Source organism: Ambystoma mexicanum, chromosome 7p, assembly GCF_040938575.1.
Source record: "Ambystoma mexicanum isolate Mex_15411 chromosome 7p, UKY_AmexF1_1, whole genome shotgun sequence".
Classification (NCBI taxonomy): Eukaryota; Metazoa; Chordata; class Amphibia; order Caudata; family Ambystomatidae; genus Ambystoma; species Ambystoma mexicanum.
The window spans coordinates 265,448,012-265,468,752 of NC_090939.1; the positions used below are offsets into that span (position 1 = coordinate 265,448,012).

The window sequence follows — 20,741 nt, forward strand, 5'->3', positions numbered from 1 at the left end:
CTGCACAGGCTTAATTTGTTAAACACTGGTTTGACCCTGAGTACACATCTCCCCACATCCCCATGGAGAAACATGCTGATTGCCCCAATGACATCAGATCACTTCTTCTTAACCCTGTCTATGGAGACACATGCCCATTTGACCCGGTATATACAACCATACACGCCTGGGCCAAGATATATAACAGATTAGGCCTTGAGACCCCCTATGACCCGGAGGTCCCCCTGTGGAACTTCTCGAGTATATCACCAACATTTGATAAAGCCATTCAACAATCCTGGGATCCTAACAAGTTATTCACACTAAGGGACATGTTCCCAAATGGCACATTCTGTGAACTCACTGACTTCATCGGGATGGTGGGAGGAGGCCCACTTTAATGCTTTCAATATCATCGTATGAAAACTGCTTTTGCGGCTAGATGGCCATCTTTTCCGTTGGAACCCCAGGTACATGAATGTATTAGGGCAATAGTATCCCCTAACAGTCACAATAAAGGGGTCTCGTTGGTATACTTATTAGTACAAACCCACTCCCCGTCACGTAATACGATGAGAAACCTGGGAGCGGGATACGGGCACTCAGATTGATGAAATACGGTGGTCACGCTTCTGTCAACTCACCAGATCTGTCTAATGAACGCGGGACTACGGCTTATCCAGTTTAAAGTTCTGAATCAGCTCCACTATGCCCCCGCCAGGCTAGCCAAATTTGTTGAGAGTTGCACGGGAGCCTGCCCCAAGTGCAATGCACCAAACGCTGGTCCCTACCACATGTACTGGTCATGCCCTTTGATTATGGAATTCTGGCGGGAGGTGGCAGAACTCCTCGAAGACATAACGTCGATTCCGGCGACTCTGTCCCCCTTGAAGCACTTGCTTGGTGACATTGGTAAGGTGAAAGAAACTAAGAGGCGCTTATTTAATATTTCATGTGTTGTCGCCAAGCGCTGTATCCTTAAATCATGGAAGTCTACAACTGCACCATCCAGAGCCAATTTCTTAAAAGACTAATGTTTGGTAAACGATGATGAAGAACTTTTGTTTTATCGGTCCCGACACAGTGTCGGCCCAAAGACATTTGGTCGCTGTTACGTATTTACTTGTGTTCCCAGATACCGGACGAGGATGCTACGCCTCTCTCTTCACCATGATGCGGGATGTTTGTTGTGTTTTTCTTGTTACTCTGTATATATGTGCCAATACCGTACATGCCTCAATACCATGTCAAATTCTATTATTTGTGGACGGTCTGAATGCTAACCCGCTCTCTTAATAAAATAAATGTTTAACAAAAAAAAAAATAAATAAGAGAAAGAGGAAGTGAAACTGGAAGGAGTTGCAGGTAATATATAATGATGGAGGAAAGAATCATCTTAATTGTTTCTAGTCTGCCCCACCACTAGAGATACAGGGGAGACCACTTGGAAGTTAAGTCTTTAAGTTTCTCCAACAGTATTTGCGAATTAAGTTTAATAGTTTCATGAATAGTGGGGGTGAAGCGAATGCCGAGATAATTAATAGAATCACAACATCATTTAAAACCAAAGACATCCAAATCATGCTTAAAATAGAAGGAATTGTGGAGAAGGATTTCGGATTTATCTTTATTAAGTTTGTATCCCGATCCTAAACTAAATTGGTGAAGGATGTTAAGTAAGTGAGGAATATGGAGTTTGGGTTTTTTGATGAAGATGATGACATTGTTAGCATAGGCCGCGAGTTTGATATGCAACGAGTTCACTAGAATCCCGGGTATATTTCTATCAGACCTGACACGCTCAAGCCAGGGTTCTAAAGAAAGGATGTATAAAAAAAGGAGAGAAAGGACAACCCTGTGTCATACCGCTGAACAAAGAAAAAAATGATGAGGATTGACCATTAATATTTACAGAAGACTTGGGGCACCAATAGAGAAGTTTGACCAGTGAAATACATTTTCACCACACCCGTGCCATTGGAGTAATTGAAACAAAGTCCCAATTAACACGGTCGAATGCTTTTTTTGCATCCAACGCAATGGCTGCATAACCCTGTCTGTCCTTTTTGTCTTTAGAAACTATATGGAGAACGTTAAGTAACAGTCTTGCGTTAGAGGAGATATTGCGACCCTTAACATAGCTGACTTGGTCATTTACGATCAAATTGGAGAGAGATGACTCAATTCTATTGGCGAGGATTTTAGCGAAAATCTTACTCTCCACATTTATGAGAGAGATGGGGCGATAGTTACCAGGTAATGTGGGGTCCTCATCAGGTTTAGGAAATAAAATGAGTAGAGCTTCAGAAAAGGAGCTAGAGGATGATTTGTGAGAGATAAAGTAGGAGAATAAAGACCTACGTTTAGGAGTAAGGGAGTGAGCAAGAGCATTATAAAATTCAACAGAGAGGCCATCCGGTCCAGAAGCTTTACCCCTACCCAACCCCCTAATAGCATGTGTGATTTCAGAAGGATCAATTTCGTTGTCTAAATGAAAGAGGTTAGTTTGGGGATAAGAGGATTTGTTTATATTATTAAGAAATGACTTAATGTTCTCTAAAGGGACCAAAGAATCAGGAATATATAATTTTTCATAAAATGTTTTGAAACAATTCAATGTGTATTTTGGATGTTTATGTATGGTGCCAGAGGTGTCTTTAATCTATGATATATAAACATTTCCTTTTAGTCTTTAAGTATGAGGCAAGTGACCTGCTGGCGTTATTTGATGTTTGGTAGATCTTCGTTTTGTATTTTAGGATGGTTTCAGTGGCCATGTCCGTGAGGTCTTGATTGATTTGAGAATGTAGAGCCATGGCACAACGGAGATTCATTGGATTGGAGTGCTCTAAGGATGTCAGCTGGGCATAGAGGTTGTCAAGATGTTGTTTACGTAGTCTCTTCATCCTCCCCGAATATGCCATAATGTGGCCCCTAATTGCAGCCTTGAATGCATCCCAGTTGTTTACTTTGGAGGTATCACTGTCCTGATTGTCATCATAGTATTGTTGTAGTAACAATTGAACAGAATCAATAAATTGTTGATCTTGTAGTAGGTGGTTATTGAGTCTCCAGCGGGAGGAAGGCTTGCTAATGGCTTGAAACTCAAAAGAGGTGCTCACGGGGCGTGGTCAGAGATAATAATGTTGGAGATTGTGGAAAGAAAATGCCAAAGCAGCAAAGCTGGGAGACAACATATCTAAAGATGAGGAATACGTGGGAGGACACAATCTATTAGAAAGTGTATTATGTGGTGAAGAATGAAAAGTATAATCCAATTGTGTAGGATGGGAGAGCCACCATGTGTCAACCAATCCAGTCTCGGCCAGACAATTTAGGAAGGACTGGTGAGACTTAGGGCCTCATTACGACCCTTGTGGTCCCGTAATGAACGGTGCCGGCACGGGACCGGCACCGTTCAATACGGGATGCCTGATTACGAGGTCCCCTAGCGGGACCCGGAACGGACGTCTGGTGAAACCTTTCCGGGTCCCGCGAGGGGGCCAAGGAGCTAATAACGGGCCCGTTATTAACGGGCCCGTTATTAGCTCCATCCCCATTCCCATTGAGCCCTATGCGGACTCAAATGGGAATGGGGAATGGTTTTGTGCATGACGAATTACCGGTTCCTCCAAGTTCGGAATTACCCGATAATTCCTCATACACAGAACCCGGTATTGGAGCCTCGTATGGAGGCAGCCATGCCTCATTAAGGGCATGGCTGCCTCCATACTCGTAATGAGGCCCATAGTGTTCTTAAATACACATTTGGATTTCTGATCCATGAATGGATCCAGGACCTGATTGACATCCTCGCATACAACAAGATTAGTGAAGCCATTCCTAAGGATCATCTCCTTAATTGACCGCCAAAAACCAGGGTCTGGTAGGGTGGGACCATATATGTTAAGAATGGATATATGCACAGAGTCAACCAGGAGCCTGATCCACACCCAGCGCCCCTCAGTATCAGCAACTTGATCTATTATTTTAAATGGAAGCTTTTTGCTAAGTAATATGGCAACTCCATTCTTCTTGACAACTGCAGGGCTAGTGATAACTTCTTTAACCCATGGGGATTATTTGAGTTTCATGGCCTCTTTACTAGATAGATGTGTCCCTGAATGCAATCTACAGATGGTTTCCATTTGTTAAGATGTGATAAGATCCTACATCTTTTAATAAGGTTGTTGCATCCTTTAATATTCCATGTTACACATTTAAACACCATAGACTAAATTAATTGGTGTTAGAGATATCATATAAAACCATAATGAACACAACACATAAAAAGAACCCAAAAGGCAAGTTGTTTCATCAAAGCAATATGTTCCATTAGCATCAACATAAAAAGATAAACCCATAGGTCGGGACACAAAAGGAAAACACATGAGGAAACAAGTGGAGGGAAGGGGGGGTCTGATGAGGAGTAATGTGAACAGAGGTAGAGATCGTAGAAAAAAAATCTTAGAATGAGAAAGGAGAGGAACTTTAACATTGTGGAAAAGGAGTTCAGACCAGGGAAAAGGGAAAAAAGGATAAAGAGTATAATAGAGGCAGGTGACATCTGGAGGGCAGTCAAAAGAAAGAAAAAAGACGGCATATAGCGGAAGAAGGACGCCGTCACAGCCCCCATCCCACCAAGTTATAATAGGAGAATAATGATTGCATTAAGTGAAGAGCAGACTAACAAATAAAATGGAGAAGGTCTTTATGGTGCATATGAAGGCTCTTAGATCAGCTGGGTCAGCAAACATGACAGAACGACCATCATGAGTGACCTTGAAGGAACAAGGGTGGTACAGACCGTATCGTATGTTGAGCTGTTTTAGCGCAGGTCAAAGGGATAAGAACTCTTTCTCACGCAAAGCAGTGATTCTCACAACATCCTGGGATATATAACGTTTGTTTCCTTGCCATGCCAGAGACCTTTTTTCCTTAGATGCAGTTAGGATGAGTTGGAGCCGGGTATACTCAAAAAGATAAAATACAAGTGTTCTGGGGGGAGAGCGGGATGAGATAGAGGATTTTGGTTGCCTAATGCGATGAGCCCGTTGTATGTTGAGTTGAGACTCTGTAGGTAGATGCAGAATATTTGGCAGTCATTTTTGTAAAAAGGCAATGGGGTCTGATCCTTTGAATCCTTCCGGCAAACCAGATAACCGAAGGTTGTTGCGCCTGTTCTGTTTTCTAAATCCTCATTCTGTCGTTGGAGCTCCTTGATGGACTTCTCCAGCAGAGCAACTCTAGGGATACATCTTCCACTTCACCCACTCCTTTCTCCACCTTCTCCATTCTATTTTCGAAAACCCTCCATCTATAATCTATTTGTTGTAGTTTTTGATATGTCGTCTCGATGAAGGGTTTGAGAGCTCTAATTTCAAGTAAAATGGCTTCAATGGCTGGATCGGAGACACTGAGCGGAGGTGGTGAATCGCTTTTGGGTCTTTTAAGGTTGGTTGAAGACATGGTTGTATCTTTTGTGACTGGAGCATTTTTTTGATTATTTTTACAGGCAGCCATACTAGTAGCAACTCGTAGCCGGGTGATAAAGGAAATAGTTATACAGACACTGAGGTACAAGGGCTTAGGAGGCCAGACAAAGCATACAATGAGGAGCTTCCAGAGGCTAGGTTGAGTTCACAGGAATACAACCCTGTCGCCCAGAATCAAGATCAGCATTTGGAATTATTTAGATAGAAGGTTGCTGAATAATCAGGTGTAGCTGTGCTATGTTCTGCGTTTAACGTTGTTAAGTAAAAGGCGTGAGGTTTGCCTCTGCCCAGTTACAGTGAAGAAAATCACAAAACTCCAATAATAGAGTTCAAAACAGTTGAAATGCCTCAGAGTGTATTCTGATAAGGTGGATGCCAGACCCGAGTAGAAAAAAAGGGCAGCACTTTCAAATTCCACAGACAATGCTGGCTTGGTATTTGTATAGAGCATTACATGAGAGAACCAAGCTTATCAGTGCAAAAAGACGGTGTGCAATTGGTGGAATCCTCAAGTCTTAACTGTGGAGAGTTGGGCTGCATCCAGTGATGAAAAATATGAACAATCCCCAAAAAAGACCTGTTAATTGTAATTATGTGATTCCAGCAACACCGTTGTTATCTTAAAGAATTGTTATCCCTTTGGAAATTATAGAAATTCTAACAGTTCGAAAGGGTGCAGTATGCAGTAAGCACCTGAGGGGTAGCCACTGCCTGGGCCCAAGCCGGCACGTCACGTAGGAAGTGATGCTGGGTGTCTCCACACAGTCGTCGGTTACAGTGATAGCAGCTTGTGGGGAGAAGACGCAGTCTGTCAAACAAACTTCTTCAGTTTCGAGCACCGTCAGAGCCTCTGCATTTTTTCCTAAAATGAGCTCCGAAAGAATTAGCAAGAGTCAGGTGAGCAAAACAAGTAGATTTTATCACTTAAAAGCATATAAAACGAGGCGGTGGGACAGAGCAGTAGCGTTAGGCGACCATCCCCCGTGGCATTCAGCCACGCCCCCCATAGGTTCCTTTTCTACACCAACAGGCAACCCTTAGTTCACTCAATCCTGTGCTACATCTGTAGACACCTCAGTGCCCACTGGGTCCTCTCGCCCAGGTGCAAGCACCTCCAGGGTCTTGAGATCTGGACTGAGAGCTACTGCTGCGACCGATGTTTCACACTTTCCAGCTGAAAAAGCCTCAGGGCCCCGAGACTCATACACTTCCAAGATTTTGAGGGGGTTATCTTTGCAGGTGTTGAGGTGAAGGTAATACTGCCTTTCTGACGACACCCTGACCTCAACACTGTGGTGGAGAAATAGACCCGATGAGTGTAGAACAAGTTGATTGAACTATTTTTAATTAGAACATTTGAATCTATGTCCACGTGGGTCTTTTTTTTTTATAATGCTTTTTATTGATTTAAACAACAGTCACAATCAACAAAAACAGAAAGAAAAACAAAGTCAAAACATACGCATTCAAAGGATGGATCAGTAATTTTAGCATGGTTAGGGTCAATCGGTTTCCACATGTAGCCACCTCCATGTGTTATTTGATCATGTTCTTTTGGGTATCAAATGTTACTGAGGTTCGCGTTCTTCCCTTTTTCCCCATATTTTGGAGGCTTTAGTGGGGCAACCTCTTGCCTTGTAGACTCTATGTTGCAGCATTGCAAATGTGTCCATATAGTCTGCCCATTGATCCAGTGTCGGAGTGTCTGGGGCGCCCCATTTCTGTGCAATATTTCGTTTCATCAGCCCTGCAGCAGTGGACAGGAGCAATTATTCCCATTTGTTAGCAATGTTCTCATCGGGTTTACCCAATAACAACGTTTTCGGATCTAGTGGTATATTGCGGCCAAGCACTCTGGACAGTTCAGTGCAGCCTTCACCCCAGAAGCTCTGGATTTGGAGACACTCCCACAGGATGCGTATGAATGTTCCAGCCTCTTCACCACATCGGATGCTGTTCGGGTTTGGGGATCTCTTCCAGTTGTGTATCATAGTTCTGAGATACTATATTCTGTGCAGGATTTTTAATTGTACCACACGGAGTCTGGAAGAGATAGCGATCTCCCTGGGGTGCATTAGGATCTGGATGCAATCCTCCGGGTCTATGGTGCCCACATCTTTTTCCTATTTGGATTTAAGATGAGGGAGTTCCGGAGTGGCAAAGGAGGACATGGCATTATATAATATAGAAGTGCATTTAGCAGGGATGTATGCCGGGAATATATTGCGTTCTATGGGTGTACTCTCGGGAATGGCCACGTCCATTTGGATGTGTGTCTGTAGGGCGTGAGCCAGTTGAGTATAATGATATTGTTTGGTTGTTGGGAACTGGAATTTCAGCCGCAGGGCCTCGAAGGAGGCAATTTCCCCAGCTACCAGGACATCCCCGATCTTTGTGATTCCGGCCTTCTACCACTTAGACCACAGTTTGAGTTTGCCCAGTTCAACCAGGTTACCATTGTGCCACGGGGGCTGTGCAGTGGTGATCTTATCTTTCCATCCCACAAAAGCATGTGCTTGCCTCCAGACCATAGAAATGTGTTCTGCCATTGTTTGTGGTGGGGGTCTGTGAAGTGGCTGATAAAGCAGATGTAATAGGTCTGTATCATGAATGGCAGCAATTTCGGCCCTTATATGTGGTAATTCCCGGTCCCATGTAACAGGTCGTTGACCACCACCAGTTGAGAAGCCCAGTAGTAGGCCAGGAAGTGAGGCACGCTGATACCTCCCTCCCAGATCGATCTCTGTCTCTTTTATTTTTAGAATACTTAATGAATAAATCTTATGAGACACATGACAGTTTAGTGTGGTTTTATAGCATGCATCCTGGTTTGGTATTGTGAATAAATGGAGATGTAAGACAACCTTTCTCCTCGGAATGTGGACTGGCCTTATTCGGGAGTACATATTGAAAAAGATTAATTTATATTTTCTCGGGTTTCACTGCAATTCCATTTGTGTTTGAGAAGGGTTTCTAATGTATCTACTTGCCAAATCATAATTTAGCTTGCTGGCAAAATACCTTGTCTGGGAGTCTGTTGTGGAACAAATACATTTTTGTTTTCACACGTTTTAATGCAATGCCTCCAGTGTTTGTAAATCGTTTGTGAAGTGTTCACAAGTGTGCCTGCTGCATTAATTACCATTGCTCTTGACTTCATGAGGGGGGCCTTGTCTGTGCATTTTGGAGCAAATCAATTTTTGTTTCAATCTTGTTTTTTTATACTTTGAGCCTGATGATTGTCATGTCTCCTGGCCATTTCAAGCATAACTGGAAATCCGACCACACATAACGTTTACTTCCCTGCATTCAGTGTAACTTACAGGATCACTCTGAAAGATCAGCCTAGTTCCCAACACTGGCCAAGCAAGTTTAGCACATGTATTTTGGGTCCCATCCATCACCTTTAATGTCTTCTTCCCCTCTTATTCTCTTTCACTTGCCTATCTTCTCTGTCACCTCTTGACCCTGTCATAGCTGATTGCCTAAGCCCCTTGTCATTGGGTTTAACTGTGATATCAGTTCTCATTCCTAAGTAAACGTATGTGCTTCAAGGGAATTTAATAACACATCCCTAGCCTATCATATAACCAAACTACATACTATGAGAAACCTGAAGATGTCTCACCCGCTAGTCCCAGGGCATCTGTCATACAGGTGGCCAGGACACGGCCATCGCTATTGGATCTAGTTCCTGGGGGTGGACCAGTGCAGGAGAATCACCTGGTTGGGGGTCTTTGGGGAGTGGAAGTGGGACACCGAAGGGTGAGACGCGGTATCCCCTTCCTTATGACACCTGTTCCGCTTCCTGCCAAGAAGGATACTTAGAAACTCTACCCCCCCTTTCCAACACGAACACTTTCTCACACTGTTAGTGACAACGGTCTAATACCAGAGCTATTTACCTGACATGTCCCAATACAAGGGTCAGGCAGAGTCAGGCAAGTGCTGACAACTACACACACACCTGACTGCCCTTTCCCTTCCCCACTGGGATAAAAGGCAGAGCACAAGAGCACACTCTGAGCAAGGCCGAACGCACGAGAAAGCAGCTATTCCAGGACGACAGTTCAAACTTATGAGGAGAAAGGCGGCGAGACCTGAAAGGATGTCAAGGAGGTAGTCGTCCTTGCCCTTTTCAACCCAGACCCGCAAAGCCTCGAACAAAAGAAACATAAGACCGGGAATTCACAGTTGGCAATGGTGTGACGGATGTCAGCGCTACGGGGAACCCTCCCGCACTGATTGCCAGGGTGGGGAGACGTGGTTGCCATTGTGGTACCGTCCTTGACTCCAGCGGCAAAAGAAATGCCAACGAGTTCAGCACAGCCGGTGAGTCAGAAGAACCTGATAGTGGTCAGGACTGTGTTAGACTCAAGGTTGCAGTGGCAACATTAAGAAGATTAACAAACTGAGGTTTTTTGTGAACGAACTTGCTCCAGAGATAGAGTGGTCTGGAGCCACGTGGACGCTCATTCGAAGGTCTCTGGCTGGTACCCCTCTCCTGAACAAGGAAAATATTGAAATGAAAGATAGTGAAACTACAAGTAGCAAGAGGCTATATAGAAGGCTGGCTTGAGGTGTCAAGGTGGTCATACAAGGGTGAAGCCAAACCCCTTGTACAATCGAAGGTCCTTGACACGTTATAGAAAATTGTGGGAAGTGTGAACCCGAATGGGGGAACTCTGAAACTAGCGTTTGCACCCGGCTGAGGGGAACGCCGTACGAATTGGGATATTGTGAAGCACACACTTGCCACAGAATAACTGAGTGACCCAGCGAGACATTATTGCCCTTCGGAAGCCTCTGTTTAACATGGCAAGTATTTCGAGAGGCTAACGCTGACATTTAGGTTCAGAGCCCGGCTGAGGGGGATCCTAGGGTACAGAATAATCACCTGACATGAAGGTTATCAGAAGGAATTGTTTGTTTTGTTGTTTTGGCATATCAGGCCCTATAAAGCAAAACACTTTGCGTGAGAAGAGATTTGAACGCAGAAGGCCCTGATATAGAGAAAAGGAACTGTAAACTCGTGCTGGAGAAGCCCAGGAGTGTGCTGTGCTCAAGAGTTCCACCTTGTCCCAAGCTAGAAATGTGGGGAAGGGAGACCCCGGCCATAACATCCGGACTTATTATTTTGTGAACACTTCTTTCTTTTCTTGTGAAACACAACGTCCACACTATTTTGTAGCATAGCCGTAAGGATTGGCAATAGGTTTTTTAGTATAGGCTCGTTTTATTTGACTAGACTCTACTAGGACTGCATTATTATTATTTGATGGTCGTAGCTTGCTCCCATCTTGGATTTAGGTTTAGATTAGGCATTTATCTCACCCATTTTACAGTTTAACCCTTGAACTGTGATCACTTGTGTCCGTCTTCCTTACAATACCTACTAAGGGTACTGGCTACATGAGTACCAGTATTCTGCCACTCTGCTATGGTCGGCTTTAGGATGTTGCTCCCTACTAAGGCATTACTCCTAAAGCCTTACTCCTCCTCACTGCACTTTGTTCAAGTCACATTTAAGTCTGCACACCTCCAAGTTTAAGAAGTACTCCCCAATCTACCTGTCTATCCGTTGCTTCATCAATAACTTATGTTCAGCTTGTCTGTAGCTGCTCACGCTTTACCCGGCTACTTTCCTATTCTTTGTCCTTCTCAGACTCTGGTTTATGTGCCCCTGGCGGGACCCAATTCTCCAAACTGCAGACCAGCCTCGGCTCTGGTAATCATAGCAGTATAACATATTGTTAAATTGCAATACGTTTTATGACAACTGCTTGCAACCTCGGGTAGGCCAAATTAAAATTTGGCTATCAGTTTTCCTTTGCCACTCCAGACCATAACTCACATTCAGATTATTTAAGGCGAATAAATAAGGAGTCTATAATAGTAGGGAAAGGGTAGGTAAATGAAGAACCTTCTCAGACATAAACATATCCACTAAACTTGTTGCCCCCTGCCATCCAGGAAAGGGGAGATTCACAATAAGGGGGAACCAGTGCCATTTGACTCTGCCAGTTTCTTCCAGATGACATCCTGGTTGATAGTGTCACATTGCATCAACAAATCAGAAGCACCAGTGCCTCAGTGGGGCAGTTATCTACCAAGGTCAACATTTTCTTCCCAAACATCTATTAATATTGTTTTGGGTCAATGATCTAGAAACTATCGTAAATCTCCATGTGACTAATTATCCTTAAGATGGTTTTGACACTAATATGTGACTTGTAACTCCATACTTTAAGGCACATAAGGTTAATTTAATATTGGGACAACTATTCATATTGTCTCAGCATATGGCCCATGGAATGTGCACCTATTGCTGGATGGGATTACACCAGAATAATTCTGAGTCCAAATACCTGGACACACTGAAGAAGATGGCAAGTTGCTGTTTTATTAGCAATTATCTAAAACAGGGAGTTTAAAACAAACATCAATGGACATACGCTCATTCTCAGCGATTTCCACAAAAAATACAATTATATACTTCTTTATGCGTCAGAATGACGTCATGCTACTTGGCAATAGTGAAAAACCTATCAAGGGTTGGGATTGGTTAAGGGACAAATCTAGATATACAATCATATAGGAGCTAGGTTTGTTATTGGCTGTCCATCATCAGGTGGACATCTTCACACATGTCATTTAAGAAAACTCAGTTATATAATGCTTCATTGGTTCTCAAGTTATAAGGTGCTTCGTTATATGGACTAATACAATTGGTTTGGCACGCTGTCCATGTATGAAACATTTGGTTCAATAAGCAGCACACAAGCCAAGACCCAGGTGCAAGTAGATAGGACATGAGACTGCCCTACCACCCAATTAGCCCAACATCTCTCATCACCCATGCCCTCTGCCATGAGATTCTCTTTGTACTTGGCCTTGCAGAGTATTTTTGTCCTGGGAATGCAACCGGAGTGAGAGCACTCACTATCGTGTCTGGAACTCCAAGTTCAAGCCCTATTTCCATCCTCTACTCATGTGACAGGAGACCACGATTCTGTTCATTCTGCAAGCTTTTAAATGTTTTAAATTAATTAAGACTTGGCACCCTTTGTGTTCTTTCTTGAACCTTAACGTGAGATGATTCATCCTCCGCACACACGCTCCTCTTCAACGTAGATAGCTGACCTCGACTTCTCAGTTATTGACTTCAGGCCAGACAGCCTCCCAACGCAGCTCCAACAACCTGCTATTCTACTGCGACACAGCCTTGCATTCTTTCGTCATGATTCTATGGTTTATTATTTCATGATACCAATGTCCAGTTTCTGTACAATGGCGGCTCTGCCTGTATTCTATTCACTTTTTATAGCTAGCCTATATGATGACTTGATCTAGCTTGCGTTTCAGCATATGTACATTCTTTATACTTCTGATTTCTACAGCACTTTCAACTGTTTAATATTCTTCTTTTACACTTTAAAGTTCACTTGATTCTTTACTTCATCGTTTCTCCTCTAGGATCCATACATCGTGTTCAGTCAGTATTTCAGGACGTTGTACACACTTTCATATGATGTCATCAGTCTGTTTTCTTAGCTCTTTCTAATATTCCTTCAGAGAGTTCTTCCTGCAGGCTGCCATCAACTCGAGGGTAATTCGATATGGTTGTCTCAATGGATACCCTCTTCCAAATGCTAGCTGCAGTATTGGTACAATAGCCGGTGTCAGACAGGGCATGGTCTCATGTCTCCAATAGAGGGGAAGTAGGGGTGTAGGATCTCCAGCAGATGTGCATGTCTACTCCTCTACAGGTCATTCCAGGTTTCCTTATTCTCCAGGCACTATTACTGCTTGACTTAGAGATCCAGGAAACACACTTTATGACAAAGACATGAGGTACTAATAAACACCTTAAAGGTTGTGGCTGAACATGGATCAACTGGAGAACAGTGGACTTCCGATGACTCCAAATAGTTAGAACACATTTTTTTTCATTATGGGACACTGATTTGGTCAACTCAGCGGGATTTCCCAGTGTGAGTTTTATTGCAGATGCAATACGTGTAGATTCGTAACATTTCAATTATACTTCTCGGAACTTTAAACTGGCTAATGCCCATTGGACATCTTCAGTCTACACCAGTAGGCATAGTCCAGAAATTCTTATTTAATCTGCACACACACTCCCTGCTGTGACTTCCCCAAACAAAAAATCAGCACTCTCCCCAAGGCTCACTAACATGTACTGCCAGTGCCCTCTGCCACTCACAACGTCAGCCAGGTCCCCGGGCCCTCAGCTCTCAGTTCCTACCCAGTGCTTCCCACTCACAGACCTAGTTGGACCTTGGTCATTGGTGACATGTGAGAGAGCTGCAGCTAATTCCATAGATTTCCCCAGGACGATTGCCAAAAAGAAGGATAAGCTGCAACCAATGTCCCACACCTGCTCATGCGGATTAATCTAAAACAGCACTAACCCCCATACTTGGTGACTGGACACGCACTATAATATCTTTATGGACCCCACCCTTGGTCCATACTGTTAGTTATGTCTCCGTAAACCTTGTTATATGCCCTTGCTATGCTCAGGTCTTTAACTCGGTCTTCAGGGTCCAAAACACCAGGGACAGCCCTCAGGCTTTTATTATTATTATTTATTGCTTGTTATGTGCCACACGCTCACAGGCCTCTGTGAGCACATAAAACACTTAAGACAACAACAGAAGCACGTAGGACCTGTAGAGCCAAAATCCAAGCACATACAATGAAAAAGGGAGGTTGAGGACTATAGGGTCTCTCATATCTCTGAGTTAAAGAGGAATGTTTTCACCACTTTCTTAAATTGGGCCACGCAGGAGATCACATGAAGTTCGGAGGAAAGCTTATTCCAAATGCTCGGCCCTCAAGCATTGAAACTTGTGCCTCTGAATCTCTTCAATTTACAGTGCAGCCGAAAAAGCTTGTTGACATCATTAGAGCGTAGTAGTATCTTATTTGGGACATCTTTTAGTTGCTCCGATAAACAGCATGGAGCATTACCGGACCAACACTAGTGGGTCAGCGTGAGGATTTTGTGTGGGATTTTCCGCACCCAGTGAAGAGAAATTCTTGCCTCTGATAAATGCTCCTTAATACCCATCCCCCAAATGGCCCTATCGACGAAGGAGGCAACTGGAATGATAAAGTCGGCTACCTCTACTGGGGCTCCAGCTTTTTTATACATGGACTTGATCCTACGATAAACAACATAGTCTTGTTGTCATTCAAGGCCAAGGATTTGAAGGCCATCCAGGACTTACATAAATACACACATGTAATAACACAAACACTTTAAATAATCAGAGCCACATAAAGTATACATAGCAGTGAACAATCACTGTGCAACCTCTGAAATATCTGTGAAGAAATAAAACATAATATAAATTTATATATAATATAAATGGCCGCAGAGTGTGAAAGCAGAGTGTGGAGATTCTGCGAGAGTCCTGTCTGCCAGTCTGTTGTTGCTGGCTACTGTTTGCTGGGAGGAGCAAACAGGAGTGTGAAAGCAGGGTGTGGAGAGTATGCCAGAGTCCGCATGGGCAGCGGTAGACAGGCTGGTCTTCTGCCCGCATGTATATGAGACACGTTGCAATCAAGGTAAGAAGCGCTGCCATCCTCTATCGCGCTCCCTGTTTTCATCTACATATTGATATTATTTGGCAAAGACTTGCTACATACACATATAAACCAATACCCTCGTTTTAACTCTGTGGGGACTGTGGATCTTGATCATTGACCTGCACAAGTCGATCAATCGTCCACGAAATAAGGGTGAATTAATAAGAGGGTGACTGTCAGACTGTGCTGCCTGCCTGGCTACCTCCACTTGCTCAGAATAGTATGGAAAACACTCAAAGGAACGTCACAAACTTACCTTACGGAAGCGCTGACGCTGGAGTGCTGCGTACATCCCCGGTTTCTTGACTCGTCTGTCTGAGGCTTCGGGCGTGCGCACATTGAGATAAGGTTGATAAAAGGAAAACCACAAACTGCAACATACAAGCGTGTTGCCTAGGGAACAAGAAATCCACTGGAAAGTAAACATTAACAGTGACCTCCCTTGAACGTACATTATTACATGAGAATTATGCAAAGCCACTCCCACTCCGACCCCACACGCGACAAAGAACTAAAACAATGAGAGAGCTGACAGAAATAGAACTGGGAGTGAAGACTCTTCAAGATATACAAGAAACTTAATCAATAGAGAGTAATAAGGAAGGAAACATTTATTGATCCCCTCCTTTGCAACCCGTACACGAAATGCTGAAACCAAATGACATAAAGAAACAAGCATCACCCACCAAGGGAGACAACCACGATGAAACGATCAGAGGTAATGAATACCGAAAACATCATGACGCGGGTGATTGCCAAAAGGAAACAAACTGACAGAACTAAAAACGATACAGCAGAAGCCTTGCTGAGACATAACATGGTAACACAGAAACTAAATATGGAATTGCAAGAAATTAACACTGATGACCAAAATAAGATCACCAATACAAAATGAACTGAGATAGAAAGCAAACCAACAAAATTGGACACACCTGATGTTCGACCCAAACACAGAAATAATTCAAGGCCTATTGAAAGAAACATGATGCCACATCTTAAAACATTCACGAACCAACAAAAATATGGTCAAGAATATCTAAATGTTAGTACCCCAGTGTTACTGACACAAAAAGAAAAAGCACATCGGGCAAAAGAACAATGTAAAAAACATTACGAAAGACATGCAAGATCGGAACGCAATGATCCGACAGCCAAACTTCCACCAAAGACGCCTTGCTCGCCTATCTTTAGACCTTTACTGAGATTGAGGCCTTAATGGAGTTGCAAGAAACATCCAGAAAGAATAAACAGGCGAAAGAAACTAGAAAAGATGCTGATAAAACCACACAAGAACCTTGGATGGTAAATGCAAAGATGACGAACAAGGAGGGCGTGGACGAATCCTTGCATAAAATCACAAAGTCTCAATCCAAAAATCCGGTTTGCTGCACAAACCTAACAAATGATCATATCCATCAAGAGACCATCCCGACAACAATGGTCGACTTACAGAATATGCTGATAACAGTTACAACACAAACGATGATTCCATATATGAAACTGCAAGAAATAAATACAAAGACGGCAAGAGACAACGCCACGCTGCTTGCGTCTATTTATGCAAAGCAAAACACATGTGATCAGTTAATGGATAAAATACAGATCCGCCTCGACAGAGAGGCCGAAATTAGTCACAATTGGCAACAGAGGCTTGCTGATATGGCAAGACAAAACAGAGAAGATAAAACTCAAATAACTGAAGCACTAATTGCAATGATGAGGATATATCAACAAAAAACATCATCGAAACATGAAGGACATATGAAACCCACATCTTTACACCATGGCATGGGGACACAAACTGGGGAGAGCACACAAGAACGATGACCCCACATCTGGAGCAAGTTCACGATCAAAAAGTGAGACAGCCACAATAGAGGGTCTGCTGATAGATCTAACATCTAACACCCTGGAAAAAGAACCAATTCTTATTCCAGATTGTAGACCCAATACGGACAATCAAATTGAGAAAGGGAAAAAAAAATACAAGACAACAGTTCAGTAAAACATCAACAAAAAAAAACAAAAGTGATCAAGGGCATTCCTCAGAAATCTTACTCGAACCTTAAATACACCCAAACAAGAGAAACAAATGCCACTGATAAAACAACATAAGCTGGTTTTGCAAGCAGAAACAGTAGATCAGCATGAAGCAGCTCAAGAAGAAGCAGCAAATATCAGCATTCGGTAGACGGGAATGAAGAGAATGATAAAGATAAATCACAAACACAAGGAGATCAACTGATAAACGTTTCATCAATGATAATATTGGACCACTGTGAAGAACTAGAAGATCAACAATACGATGTGATTTCAGACACTGAGCTAAGCTATTACAATAATGATATAACCCCATTTAGACAAAACAAAATCTACCTTGAGGCGAGTCAACATACCCTCCACCACCTAATGCCACCCACAATCCCCAGTCTAGCAAATTCTCCTTCACCAAAACCACCACACTAGAGGTAGAGAAAATCATCCTCACCCTCAAACCATCTAACTGCAAAGGTGACATCTGCCCAGCACGGTTCATAAAAGACACTGCCAGAGATTTATCACCGTTTATCTCCAAACTTGTCAACGCATCCTTCTCCACAGGCATCATCCCTGCTAACTTAAAACAATCTTGTGTGCTCCCATCGCTCATTGCTAGACCCTCTTATCCCCACTAATTACCGTCCAATTACTACAGTTCCATTTCTTTTGAAGATCCTGGACAAAGTGGCCTATACACAGATTCAAAAACACTTTGCATTGCATAAGCTACTAGGAACTAGACAATCTGGCTTCCGCCCACTACATGGAACGGAAACAACCCTTATCGATTTAAAGACCCAAATAGACGAACTGAGAGATCAAGGCAAGACAGCTCTCCTCCTCCTACTAGATCTCTCAGCTGCATTCGACCTTGTGGACCACAAGGTCCTCTGCAGACATTTGGATTCTGCCGCTCACTTCTCCACCCAAGCCATCAGATGGATAGAATCCTTTCTGAGTGAGAGAACTATGAGAGTTTTTTCCCCATCGGCAGCAGCAGACCCTATACCCATCACATGTGGAGTCCCTCAGGGATCCTGCGTTTCCCCGACTTTATACAATATTTTCACCAAACCTCTGTTCGATGATCTGGACAATCTAGGTATCATCTACACTAACTATGCAGATGATACACAGATTCTCCTCCCGCTTTCTGGGGATCATAGCAGGGACAGGGTGTTGGTGAATAGAGTGTATCTTATCATTCAGGCATGGATGGCTACTCATGGTCTCTGCCTGAATGATGATAAAACAGAGTTGATTATTCTGGGTACACAAGCCAACATCAACAAATTGGGCCCGGACTACTCATTTTTCACCATAGATGGAAATGTTATCAAAGTCTCGAGGGAAGTAAAAACACTTGGTTTTTACCTTGATTCTACCATGTCTTTCACCAAACAGGTCAACTCCCTATCTTCCACCACTGCTTACACCTGTACATTGATAAGAGCAGGCAAGCCCTTCCTATCCAATACTAGTTGTCTGATCCTGGCGAGAGCCTTAATACTTTCCCGACTCGACTATTGTAATGCCCTCTATAGTGGTGCCAACAAAGTCACTACCCAAAGACTCCAAACTTTACAAAACAATGCTCTCAGAGCTGCACTTGGCATAAAGAAGAAGGAGCATATCTCCTCTATTAGGCGGCAACACAAATGGCTCTCCACTGATAACAAAATCCACCTAAAAATGATCTCCTTGACCTATAAGGCTCTTAATACTGCTGCTCCTAGTTACCTGACAGACAAAATAAAAAGAAAAACATCCAATAGACAGACCTATGAGACTTGCCAACTATAACTGCCTGGTAGTACCCAGATTTAGACTTGCCAAAATCGGTGGCACTAGCTTCCCTGTGAGAGCTGCTAACTTGTGGAACGCTCTGCCACGCAACCTAAGAGTAGACCAACCTTTCTCACACTTCAGAAGGAACTTCATTAAGCACATTAACGCTAACAATGCTTAGACACCTGTAACGACCCCCTCGCACGCTCAGCCCTATTCAATGTACATAGTTATTAGCTACCCCCTTTATGTTTATAACTGCTAACACTGTATGTATACTCCTGTACATTATATAGTTTCTCCTGGTAATCTCTCTAAATAGATTGTAAGTATGCAATTGTACATTCATGTAATATTGTAATATTGTAAATTTATTCATGTAACATTGTAAGTCTCGCATATACTTTCTGCTGCGCCCGGTAACCCATGGGTCTGGAGTAGGGGTGTCACGGTATTAGTTTTATAACGGTACGATAAACTTCTTGCCAAATGACGGTATATCATGGTTATCGCGGTATAGCAGGCGGAGTTAACTAATCTTAACAAATATTTTCTAAAAGGTCACAAATTGTCAGATTTATCATCACAAACAAAACCAGGCACACAGAGCCAGAATTGGGGTTTTCAACATACTTTCCACTGAAATGCCACCCCTTGCTTCCACCAAACACAAACACACATGTGGAGAGGAGGAGGGGGAGGTGGGCCTGCTGCAACTGGGAAAGTAAACTGATAGCTTTTCTTAAGTGGTCATTTAGGCTTTTAGCTCCCCCACTGGCTACTGGGGAAGATGAAAATGTTGCCATCTTTATAACCTGCATGCCAAAGATCAATGGAGGATGATGGTAGTATAAGCTTGTGTGCATACACACACACACACACACACACACACACACACACACACACAAACGCGCGCACGCTCTCTTTACGTTACAGCCTTTAGTTTACTTGCGGGCCAACATGTTACCCTTTGGTATGACAGTAGGGAATACCCACAGAGTAGTGAATTTCACAGTGTGACTTATTATATGTAAATTCAATGATAGAACCAGGGAAATCCTCCATTGTCATATGTTTAGCAAACATTATCCATTATAAATATATAAACCCCAAAGCCGCCAACCCAAAGTAAACCCTTTTCCTTCTTGGCACTGTATTTATTCTTCCTATTGCTAACATATTGATTTTGTGTCAGGCACGTGTGGTTTATGGAAGGGCATTAAAAACTGCTCCAACTGAAACTACTTTGCAGATGGCACATCCAACAGTGCAAGACCAAGACTGCGCAGAACTTGCTTACTGCAGCCTTTCCAAATCAGATTGAAAAGCACACTTAACGGTTTAAACGGTATACCGGTATAAACAATGTGACGGTTATTATTGTTTAATTGAGTGGTTCACGGTATCTTTAACGGTATACCTTAATACCGTTACATCCCTAGTCTGGAGCGCATTATAAATAAATAAACAAACAAGCAAACGAGGAAATCAACCAAGAACAAAACCCACAAACAAGAAGCACTTCCAAAGCCACCAATTTCTCTAGACCCACACCAAAAGATCAAAAGAAATAGGTAGAAACTAGAAAGGAAAATCAACCGAGATGGAAAATTGACCTTCAATAGAACAAACACGTTGCGTCTGCTACAAACAATTCCCAAATTTAATAACATGTCAACCAAAGACCTTGAACTAATTGAATTCATAGATACAGAGATTCTAGACAAAGTCTGGATTGACTGTTACACATATGACACTTTAGGGGTCATTACAAGGTGGGCGGTAAAGGATCCCTTACCACCCTATTCCAAGGTCCCTTGG

The 20,741-nt window shown here is 43.0% G+C and overlaps 1 long non-coding RNA gene across 1 annotated transcript in view; it reads right to left on the reverse strand.

The window, feature by feature from the left end:
- Positions 1-15,367: 15,367 nt before the first annotated feature.
- Positions 15,368-20,741, reverse strand: part of LOC138526028 (uncharacterized) — a 134,111-nt gene continuing 128,737 nt past the window's right edge. The window contains exon 3 of the long non-coding RNA XR_011283465.1: positions 15,368-15,485. This is a non-coding gene — a long non-coding RNA (uncharacterized lncRNA). The remainder of the gene's footprint in view (positions 15,486-20,741) is intronic.